Source organism: Mobula hypostoma, chromosome 4 (assembly GCF_963921235.1).
Source record: "Mobula hypostoma chromosome 4, sMobHyp1.1, whole genome shotgun sequence".
In the NCBI taxonomy this organism is placed as follows: domain Eukaryota; kingdom Metazoa; phylum Chordata; class Chondrichthyes; order Myliobatiformes; family Myliobatidae; genus Mobula; species Mobula hypostoma.
In genome coordinates, this window is record NC_086100.1 from 42,214,786 (window position 1) to 42,226,781 (window position 11,996).

Below are 11,996 nucleotides of genomic sequence, written 5' to 3' on the forward strand. Positions count from 1 at the left end.
ATGCCTGAAAAATGAAGGTGCAGGATAGATGTATTCCAAAAACAAAGGAATCTTCAAATGGCAAAATAGTACAACCGTGGCTAACAAAGGAAGTCAAAGCTAATGTAAAAGCAAAAGAGAGCCATACAACAAAGCAAAAATTAGTGGAAGATAAAGGATTGAGATGCTTTTAAAAACCTACAGAGAGCAATTTAAAGAATGATCGGGAGAGAAAAGATGAAATATGAAAGCAAGCTATCAAACAATATCAAAATGGACAGTAAAAGCTTTTTCAAGTATGTAAAAAATAAAAGATGAGAGTGGAACAGGACCGCTAGAAAATGAGGCCGGAGAAATAATAATCAGGGCCAAGGAGATGGCAGATGAACTAAATGAGTATTTTACATCAGTCTTCACTGCTAATATTGCACCAGATGTTGAAAGGTGTGAGGGAAGAGATGTGAGTGCAGTTACTATTACAACAGAAAAGGTGCTCAGAAAGCTGAAAGACCTAAGGGTACATAAAGTCACTGTGACCAGACGAACTGTACCCTAGGGTTCTGAAAGAGGTAGCAGTAGAGATTGCGAAGGCATTAGTAATGAACTTCCTAAAATCATTGGACTCTGGCCTGGTGCCAGAGGACAGGAAAATTGCAAATATCACTCGACTCTGAAAATGAAGGAAGACAACAGGAAGGAAATTATAGACCAGTTAGCCTGACCTCTGGTTGGGAAGAGATTGGAGTCTATTGTTAAGGATGAGGTTATGGAGTGCTTAGTGACACAGGACAAGATAGGATAAAGTCAGCATGGTTTCTTTAAGGGGAAATTTTGCCTGACAAACCTGTTGGAATTCTTTGAGGTGATCACAAGTAGGATAGATAAAGGGGATGCAGTGGATGTGGTATATTTGGACTTTCAGAAGGCCTTTGACAAAGTACCACACGTGAGGCCAAGTTAAAAGCCCATGATATTTCAGGAAAGTTACTGCATGGTTAGAGCATTGGTGATTGATAGGAGGCAGCAAGTGGGAATAAAAGGATCCTTATTTGGTTGGCTGCTAGCAACTAATGGTGTTCTGCAGGGATTGGTGTTGGGACCGCTTCTTTTTATGCTGTATATCAATTATTTAGATAATAGAATAGATGGCTTTGTTGCCAAGTTTGCAGATGATACGAAGAATGGTGGAGGGGCAGGTAGTGTTGAGGAAACAGCTAGGCTGCAGAAGGTCTTAGACAGATTTAGAAGAATGGGCAAGAAAGTGGCAAATAAAATACAATGTTGGAAAATGCATGATCATGCACTTTGATAGTAGAAATAAATTTGCAGATCATTTTCTAAATGGGGAGAAAATCCAAAGATCTATGATGCAAAGGGACTTGGGAATCCTTGTGCAGAGCACCCTAAAGGTTAAATTGAAGGTTGAGTTGGTGGTGAGGAAGGCAATGCAATGTTAGTATTCATTTCTAGATGCTGAGGCTTTATAAGGCATTCGTGAGGCCTCACCTCAAGTATTGTGAACAGCTTTGGGCTGCTCATCTAAAAAAATGTGCTGGCTTTGGAGAGGGTGCAGAGGAGGTTCACAAAGATGATTCAGGGAATGAAATGGTTATCATATGAGAAACGTTTGATGACTCTGGGCCTGTACTCGCTGGAATTTAGAAGGATGAAGGAGGATCTCATTGAAACCTTACAAATATTGAAATGCCTAAACAGAGTAAACGTGGAAAGGATGTTTCCCACAGTGGGGCAGTTTAGGTCAAGAGGGCACAGCCTCTGGATAGAGGGGCATCCATTTAAAACAGATGCAGAGAAATTTCTTTAGCCAGAGGTGGTGAATTTGTGGAATTTGTTACCACAGGTAGCTGTGGAGGCCAGATCATTGAGTGTATATAAGGCAGAGCTTGATTGGTTCTTGATTGGACATGGTATCAAAGGTTACAGGGAGAAGGCTGAGGAGGGGAGAAAGGGATCAGCCATGATTGAATGGCGAAGCAGACTCGATGGGCCAAATGGCCTAATTCTGTTCCTATGTCTTATGGTCTAAGGTAATCATAGTCACAAGTTCCAACACTACTTTCTAAAGATGTAATGACAATTGAAATGGAATTTTAGGTGACTAATCCCAAAATTCAGCCTATTTTGACGTATCTTCTTCTTCTAAAAGCAGGCCCATACATTAAAATAAGTTTACAATTTGTTTCACTTTTGGTGGACATCAATCATGGGCAGTTCTCTCATATTGAAAGCCCTGAAATAAGTGATTACATTTAACTGCTTGTCCATCAGGTACTTTATAATGCCCCATTGGTTGTGATTTGTGAAGTATTTCAATCAGACTTTATTTTCCATTTTTCTCATCTCTTCCATTTAAATACTGCTGCTCTCCAAGTGGTAAAACTGGAATAATATGTCCTGCCCCAAAACCTTAACATCATAACCAAGCAGTTAATCCTCAATATTATTTACCAATCTACTGATTAAAAACTGAAAATCAATTCCAAAGAAGTAAATTATCACTGAGCTGATCCATTTTTTTAAATTCTTTGAAGCATGGTCTGCCACTGCCGCACGAGACCCTTTTCTTTCTCTCGTGCTCTCCCTTTGTAAACCTGGAATGAATTTCTGTACTTTCCTGTTCGTTCTCATAGGCTGCGTACAGACAGTATTCCATAGACTTACTCGCTGGATGAACCCCCAAGATTTCTGCGTCACCACCAATTCCAAGTAATCGAGTACCATTGCCTTGGTTTCTACCATATCCTCACCACCCCATTCTCTGCCAATCATGTAGTCTGAAGCAAGCAAGGAAAGACATTTACATTGGCAACCTCAGGACATTCCAAAGCACATTATGGCCAAGTGGGAATTATTGATGATTAATATTATAAATTGAGACACACAAACACACACCATCATCCTCCATGTGTACTGAATTATTGAGAATCACATCCTCATTCATCCTTCTTACTTTAGGTAAAAGATTCTAAACCAATGTCTGGGTTTAGAAAGCAAGCAATGCACAAGATGAGCTAAACAAGGCTGACAGAGAAGCAGGTAGACTGCAGGAACTCGTATTAGTGAGGATCAATCCAGTGCTCGTTAAATCTTTCTGACCAGAATATCATACTTTAGAGATCACGTGCCATGTGTGGTAGAAAGCATGAATGCACATGCATCACTTGTTTTGAAGAGAATCGGAGTTATTCCTAATGTCCTGATCAATATTTCATCTGGGAACCATACCTGCCTGGGATGGGAGCTGTACCTCCCTTAATCGCACAATTCTGCAGAGAGTGATGCAGATAGCCCAGCACATCTGTAGTTGTGAACTTCCCATGATTCAGGACATTTACAAAGACAGATGTGTAAAAAGGCCCTGTAGGATCATTGGGGGGCCCCGAGTCACCCCAACCACAATCTATTCCAGCTGCTGCTGAGTGTATTCTATGTTACATTGACCGTTCTATATATTACAAATTATTATGAATGACTATGATTGCACATTTAGACAGAAACGTAAACGTAACAAAGATTTTTACTCCTCATGTGTGTGAAGGATGCAAGAAATAAAGTCAATTCAATTCAATCTTCAACATCTCCAGAACATAATTGGGTTACTTAACAGATTGAACCTCACCAATGAGTTCCCGCAGTTTATCCGTTGGCTGCCATTTTTCCAAGATTGTAATGTGACCACACTTAAAAAATAACTCAGTTGATCACAGATGTTCTGAGATTGTGAAATTATATTACATCAATCAAAGACTTCCTATTTCCCTTTTTTCTGAAATTTAAGGTTGGGGTTGGACCAGTTGGGTGGTGAAGTAGTGCTGAAAGTGGGGAAGACATCAATACATGTGGGAATTGTTTCTACATGGAGCTTCATGGCAAGCATAAAGTGACTCAGAGTGATGCTTCCCTTATATACCTCAAAATTAATTACACTTTCCTTTAGAATCCCGCTGCTAACAATCATTCTGCCCTAATTCTTCTTGTAACAAAGAAAATAAACTTGTACTTCTCTCTGAAGGAAAGGAGGATGAGAGTTGACTTGATACAGGTGTAGAAGATGATCAGAGGCATTGATAGAGGGGACAGCCAGTGCCTTTCGTCCAGGGCAGAAATGGCTAATATGAGAGGGCATATCTTTAAAGTGATTGGAGGAAAGTATGGGGGGGGCAGGGGTAATGTCAAAGGTAATGTTTTCTTTTTACATGGAGAGTTGTTGGTGCATGGTTCATGCCACCAGGGGTAGTTAAGGTAGATACATTAGTGACATTTAAGAGACTGGTAGACAGGCACATGGTAGGAAGAAAAATGGAGGACTGTACAGGAGTGAGAACACTGGATTGATCTTGGATTGCGTTTAAAGGTTCGCACAACATTATGGGCCGAAGGAACTGTAGTGTGATGTATGGTTCTAAGTTCAATGTTCTAAGCAATAGTGGCAGGACTGTGTCTTCTCCATCATTCACTGAAGTCATGGCTGATCTTTTACCTCAGCACCACCCAGAGAAAACATTCCTGCATGTGTTAAGAGTTTTGTACTTTTCAGGGAAATTATCCTTTCCTCCTATAAACCCTAATAAGGCCCAACCTGTTTATTTTCTCCTCCCAGAACAATCCCCCACCGATCCGACTCTTCTCCCCAACCATGCAGAAAAAATGAATAAAAAGCCAAAGGCTACATAACTGAGAGAGCTGTAGTCATGGAGGCCTTAGCCTGTTAAAGTAAGGGAAGGGTTTTGAGATGGGCTAAGTTAGCAAATGCCGATGGGAGTGCTTGGCAGGCTTCATGAAGAATCACAAGTCAAAAACATCCATCATCACTAAACTCCCCTCAGCCCAGAGAGAGGCAGGCTCTCTGCCTGATTGCACTTAGTTTGTTGTTGAGCTTCCTGGTTGAATTATATTTTCAATAGCTGTGCTCCACTTTCCCATTTTGTTCCCATTTTGCACAGTAATTTTGCCAATCTAATGGATATATAAATCAGCCAACCTGCGAAACACTTGGCTACCAGTCAGTGGGTGCAAAAATAATTCTAAGTGCAGTCAAATTCCCAAGGACAAAAAGCAGCATGTGAAAATCATTAGACTGTATCTTAAGTTATTACAATCGTTGATTTGTTTGGTTAACTATTGCCCAGGTTTCTTCAAAGTATACCAACACAAGAACATTCACCTGCTTGCAGTTCAGATGTGGTTCTAATCAGCAGCCAGTTGCAATGTCCTTTGTCAGTATTTATTACATGAAGATTACCCCCATTTAGAGCTTATCAGTACGATATTTTCATTTAATCATCCAGACTGGAGTCTGACTACCCAATGTGAACACAATGAGAGCTGGCATCGAGTCAGGTTTTGCTGTGGTGGCCTGGCACAGCTCTCTACACATTATTTTCCTACCAAGTCAGGGTGATTTTTTTTGGTAAAATATAACCAGCATATAGTTGGGTGATTTAGGATTAATATATTAGCTGTTTGAGCCTCATACAGATCAGGAGGTGTAGAGGTATCACTATTAGTCAAGAACAGTTTTAGTTGGACTGGGTTAGGGATATGAAAATTAATAGTTTGGGTCAGGTCTTATTTTTATACCCCAACAGATCTTTTATCCAAATTGTACTTAAACATAATATTCAGTTCTATTACTATACCATCCCAAATCTTGTTTCTGTGATTTATTGGGTTTGTAAGTAAATAGCATCAATAAATCATGTAATGGTCGAGTAACTAAACATCATTCTGTAATTGATTGGATAATATGTTGGTATTTTAATGAGCAATTGAACATGACGATGGTAACTATAAAACTCAGGGTATGCTCCCCCACAAACTCATAAAAATCACTGGGCTTGAAGTGGATATGAGAAATTGCACAAATTGCTTGTTTTCCCATGAATTGGAATGTTGAGAGATATTGCAGTTTATCAAATAACAGAAATCCAGAGGAATAAAAGCAGTAAAACTTTAATATGATGGACAAATCTGTAACAAGGAAATTTCAACCTTCGAGCCAGGTCATTCAGGTATGAAATCAGGCTCTGTTTTTTCCATGGAGCTTAAAGAAAACCTGACACGTTACCCCAGATGGTGTGGATGCTGCATTAAGTGATATGTTATTGACTGAATTTGATAGATTTTTCATATGCTGGGTGATCATGGGACATGATCAAAAGCAGGTAACGTGAGTGAAGCTGTGGACCAGCCACAGTCAGACTGAACAGAGAATGGACCTCTTGCGTATTCCTGTTTCTCCCGTACCTACGATTTACCCAATGCAGAGGGAGGGGTTTATAATTTACGAGAGGAAGGGACAGTGTCCGATATCTGTTATCCAACAAAGAAAGTCTGGACTAACCTGATGCAGCATCTCACCTCCCTCACCATTGGGAACCTGCATTTCAAAGGCGGCTCAACCATTCCACTTCCATGGGGTCCAATGAGCAAAAAATGGGAAACCAATGTAAGTTCCACCTAAAACAGAGACACCTGACTGAGTTCCATAACCTAACATGGTCAGAGCTAACAGAGTTGTGTATTTATAACATGTGAATGTTTTTGACATTCAGAAATATTCTAAACCTGTTGACATAATTAGAACTGTTAACCATTTAGTTTTGTCAGGTATCAATAAGCACAAGTACATTCAAATACAAGTAAAAAAAAATTGTAAGAACTGTAAATTGTCAAACACCCTAGTCATCATCAATGCTGCCTGTCCTTTGGAATCAATGGAGAGCCAATGCCTGTAGCAGATCCAGTCTGTGTTAGGTATTGTTCACTATGCCTGCTGCTTAAAGTCTCTCCCACTGAATTTCACAGGGAATTCAGCATGAGAGCACGTTTAGAGTGAATAGCTGACTACAACTTTGGGATTTCCCTGTAAAATCCAGAATATAATGTTCACAAAAGGTTTTGAAGATCCTCATAATTAGGTTTACATTTAGTTACTTTGAAAACCAGAAACTGGAAGACAGAAGAGGATGGGGTAAACTGGATGGGCTGTTAAGCTTGCAAGCACATGTGATGTACTGAATGGCCTACTTTTTAAAAAACGCTTCATTCCATACTTTTATGAAGCCCTATATGTACAGTGCAGTTGATCAAAATGGAATATATTCAGAATTTTTTGAACTTTTGCAGTAGTCCTATATGTTTAACTGAATTCTTAGCTATATTTTAGATGTAATCTTCAGTAGCAGCAGAAATTGGTGCTAGACGGCATCTCAAAAAGAAACCAATGTTATCGGTATTAATATAAGAAAAACATTCAGCCACATTCCATTGATTAAAATCAGCATGCTTGATGGGTGGATATTTTATAAAGGATCACAGACAGATTGCCAGAAGGCATCCATGGAATTGTGCAGAATTAACACCCAATAAAATCTGTTCTAACACAGAGTTGTTGGATAACTGTCGAATGTTATAGCAACCCATTTTACAATGGAATTGTTATTTGACGATATAGTGGATTCTGGTTAATTGGAGCATCAGTTAATCGAGGCAACCATTTATTTGGGACAACTCATAAAGAACAAAAACTAATTGAGGAAATAGCTTGGATTCCCTTCATTTATTTGGGATACTATGATGGTTAACTGGGGCAGGAGACTGTGGCCAAACAGCTTCTACCCAACATTAGTCACGAGTACTTGTGCATCCATTAGACACTACACCGTACTTAGTACTTGTGCATCCATTAGACACTACACCGTACTTAGAGTCTAATGGTCTTTAAGTAGTGTCTGTTGCATGTGTTTGTGCTCAAAAAGTGGTGTTTTTTTTGTCACTGATAGTTGGTAAGAAATAAGCAGCAAGACAATTCAGAACTGCTTTGCTCACTGCAGTTTCAAACATTCAGGCTTGGAGATGACAAAGATGGCAGGGAGTGAAAATAAAATGATTTCACTACTTCAACAAGTTAGAAACTATGAAAAATTTGAAGGTACCGACAATCACCTTGAATGTTACAATGAAAAGAACATTTAGAGGATGCAATCATCAAAAGCATTGTTTGAAGGCAGTCCGTTATCTGCACTATGTGCCTGCATTGATTTTGTTCATTTACAGTCAAAAGAATGTGACGCAGATGAATTCCTTTAGTGATAAATATTAGGAACTGATACAGTTTCATAGTACTGTAGAGGTATTGGTAATGTTCTAATTTGTTCTGTATTTAATTTAAATACAGAATTTGTTACTGATAATTGGTAATTTGTCTTTTTTATACCTTTTTAACTACTTCCATGGAACTTCAGCTAATCAGAGCTACTGCTTAAATGGGCCAAAATATATTGGTCCCAATGTGTCCCAATTAACTGGAATCTACTGTATTTTTCCCAATAAATTTTTGACTTACTTTTTGGAAAACACTTTGGCAGCTAATCTTGTATCATTCTGAGTCAAAGTGTCACCTTATCTTTTTTCCAGTATCTTGAAAATGATCTTCATTTGTTTCTACCACTAAACATTTTCATCAGATATGTACAGGAAAAACAATGTGGACCAGCAGGTCTACTGATCAAATCACTGGACAGTTTTGTTTCTCATAGGCAGTGCTATCATTAGTTTTTCTCTTCAAGTGACCTCCTTTCTATCTTCATTCAACCTGAAGCTTAATGTTTTTGCACAAGTTTTTGAGTGAATGGTCACGAAATACATGCAACAACCACCTAACGAGGAGATTGCTTTGCTAAAAAATGATCCATAACAAGACTCACTGTAACAAACCATGTTATCCTTGCCTATATTAATAAGCATCAATTGATAAAAGGTACATTTTATGCTAATTCAATTAATTTGTTTTTCACACGTGGATTCCATGAGAGTGAACTTTATTCTATATCTCAAATTTTTCAGTAATATTTTGTGAATTCCGGAAGTGTGAATTTCTGTAACCCAAATAGTGGTAACAGAGAGTTTCCTGTAGCTTCACTGCTGCTACTGCACAATGGTCACTCGTTCATCAGAAAGGAATAGATTTTTCTAGCTGTAGGATTAAAACCTCCTTATTTCCACAGTAATCTGACACTACTGGGACATCGGTAATGCCAGACTATCAGATGCTTTGGACTATAAGATGTTACTTCATTACCACATTAACACACTAATGACATGTTACACAGCAATTTCCAGGAAACCTGGTGAGCTTAAAGGGAGTCAGATTTATGCGAGGACTCCAGAAACTGAGTCTGGCTATAAGCCTACCCACCTTCCAAATCCACAACTCTGGCTCTGGTTCCGGACCTGGCCCACCGCCTGAACTCTTGACTCCAGCTACACTCCAGATCCTGTCTCTGGCTTCAGACCTTAACTGCACTCAGGACCCCCCAGTTCATGTTCTAAGCTAACCAATGGCCCAGCTGATAAAGCGTTAGATTTCCACACCATCAGAATTGTTGAATGATTGGAATTTCCCTTTATATGGACTCTGGGACTCTGACAATTAAACAACGTGTTTGTTTACTATTATTTTCAGAAGACACTAATCAAGGAGGTGCTAAAGTTCTGCAACAAAGAACGTAAATTAAAATTTACAAATACCGTCAGAATCCTCATGCTTCTGCAAGTCTTTGTAGCTCTGTGGCAGAATTACCCACTCTACAATTAATTAGGCACCTATTACCATGAATCTCATTGTCCCCACACAAACACAATGATCTTGATTTACTTAAAATTTTCCTAACACTTAACTTCCAAATCCAACTGCACTACCCCCTGCCCCAGTCAAATACTAAAAAAGAACAGTAAAAATGGGCTTAAGTAGTACTGTATGAGAAAGGAAATAATTTGCATTGTGGAGCAGACTGAGGAAAGAGATGGACAGAGGTGGAATGGACTCAAAAGGCCAAATAACATCCTCCTAATGTTCCTGAGATTCTGGGAAAGAAATTGTCCACCTGTCAGGCTAAGAAGTAAATTGTAGGGGGGCAAAAGTACATAATATTTAATAATGTTTTCTTACATTCATTTCAAGATTCCTTAAAGAAGCCTGTAATCTGGGTTCTTTATGAGCATATTTTGAGTAAAAATGGAGTGCATTAAAGATTTCTGAGTGCCAACATCTCTGAAGGTCTGTCCTGGGCCCAATATATTGATGCAATTATGAAGAAGGCACGACAGCAGTTATATCTCAAGAGGAGTTTGGGCAGATCTGGTATGGCAGCAAAGACTAGCGAATTTCTACTGGTGTACGGTGGAGAGCATTCTAACTGGTTGCATCAACATTTGGTATGGAGGCAACAGTGCACAGGATTGGAAAAAGTTGCAGAGGTTTGTAAACACAGCCAGCTCCCATCATGGGCCACCAACCTCACCATCCTCGAGAAGGCAGCATCCATCACTAAGGACCATCCCCAACCAGAACATGTCCTCTTCTCCTTACTACCATCAGGGAGGAATTAAAGGAACCCAAAGGCACACACTCAATATTTTAGGAACAGCTTTTTCCCCTCTGCCATAAGATTTCTGAATGGTCCATGAACCCATGAATCTCCACTGTTTTTACACTAACTAATCATTTTATATTTCTTATATACTTTATATTGTTTTATGTATTGCACTGTACTGCAACCACAAAACAGCAAATTTCATGACATAGGTCAGTGATAATAAACCTGATTCTGATTTTCAAATGTCTCCTGAAGCAGAGAGAGCTGTCAGTCAACAGTTATTTGGAAATAAATTCAAAGAGGAAAGGGTGTAATTGCTGAGAACGAGTCACTATTGGAGGAGCTTGAGCAATGAGCCAAAATCAGAAGATGAGATACTGCACAGGAGAGTATGATTAGCAGACATTCATGCAATTGATTAGCCAGACCTTGAGACACCACCAAGTGTAACTGGCCAAAAGCAGAGCAGTGGTCTGAATGAGCAGATGTTTGGAATGATAGTAGTGTTTACAAAATCAGTCACTGGAGGCAATGAGACGGATCACAGTACCAGTTGTAACAGGAAAACTTGGAGACAGGACGATGTGGACTTTAAAATCTTGACTATAGTCAGCTCGAATAGTAGATTTTCACGCCAGATTCAGGAAGATTATAAAGGTTGATTCTGAGGGATTTATTAAGGCCATAAGACATAGGAACAGAATTAGGCCACTCAGACCATCAAGTCCATTCCATCATTCCATCATGACTGACTTATTATCTCTCTCAACCCCATTCTCTTGCCTTCGCCATGTAACCGTTGAGGCCCTGACTAATCAAGAACTTATCATCCTCTACTTGAAATATACTCAAAGACTTGGCACCTACAGCCATCCATTTCACTAAAGTCTTCAGATTCCCCAGACCCTGGCTGAAGAAATTCCTTCTCATCTCTATTCTGAGGCTTTGCCATCTGGTCTTAGACTCACCTACTATAGTAGGCATCCTCTCCACATCCACTCTCTCTAGGCCTTTCAATATGCAATAGGTTTCGATGAGATCCCCCTCATTCTCCTAAACTTCAGCAAGTACAGGCCCAGCTAATCAAACACTCCTCATACATTAACCCTTGCATTTCCAGAAATATTCTCATGAACCCTCTCTGGACCCATTCCAGTGCCAGCACATCTTTTCTTAGATAAGGGGCCCAAAACTGCTCACAATACCCAAGTGTGGTCTGACCAATGCCTTTTAAACCTTGACATCATATCCTTGTTCTTATATTCTAGTCCTCTCGAAATAAATGCCAACTTTGCATTTGTCTTCCTTACCACTGACTCAACCTGCAAGTTAACATTTAGTAAATCCTGCATAAAGACTCTCAAGTCCCTTTGCACCTCTGATTTCTGAATTTTCTCCTGTTTCAAAAAGAGTCATACCTTTATTCTTTCTACCAAAGTGCATGACCATACACTTTCCTACACTCTATTCCACCTACAACTTCTTTATCCATTCTTCCAATCTGTCCTAGATTTTCTGCAGACTCTCTGCTTTCTTGACCCTACCTGCTCCTCCACCTACCTTTATATCATCTGCAAATCTGGCCATAATGCTATCAATTCTGTCGTCCAAATCATT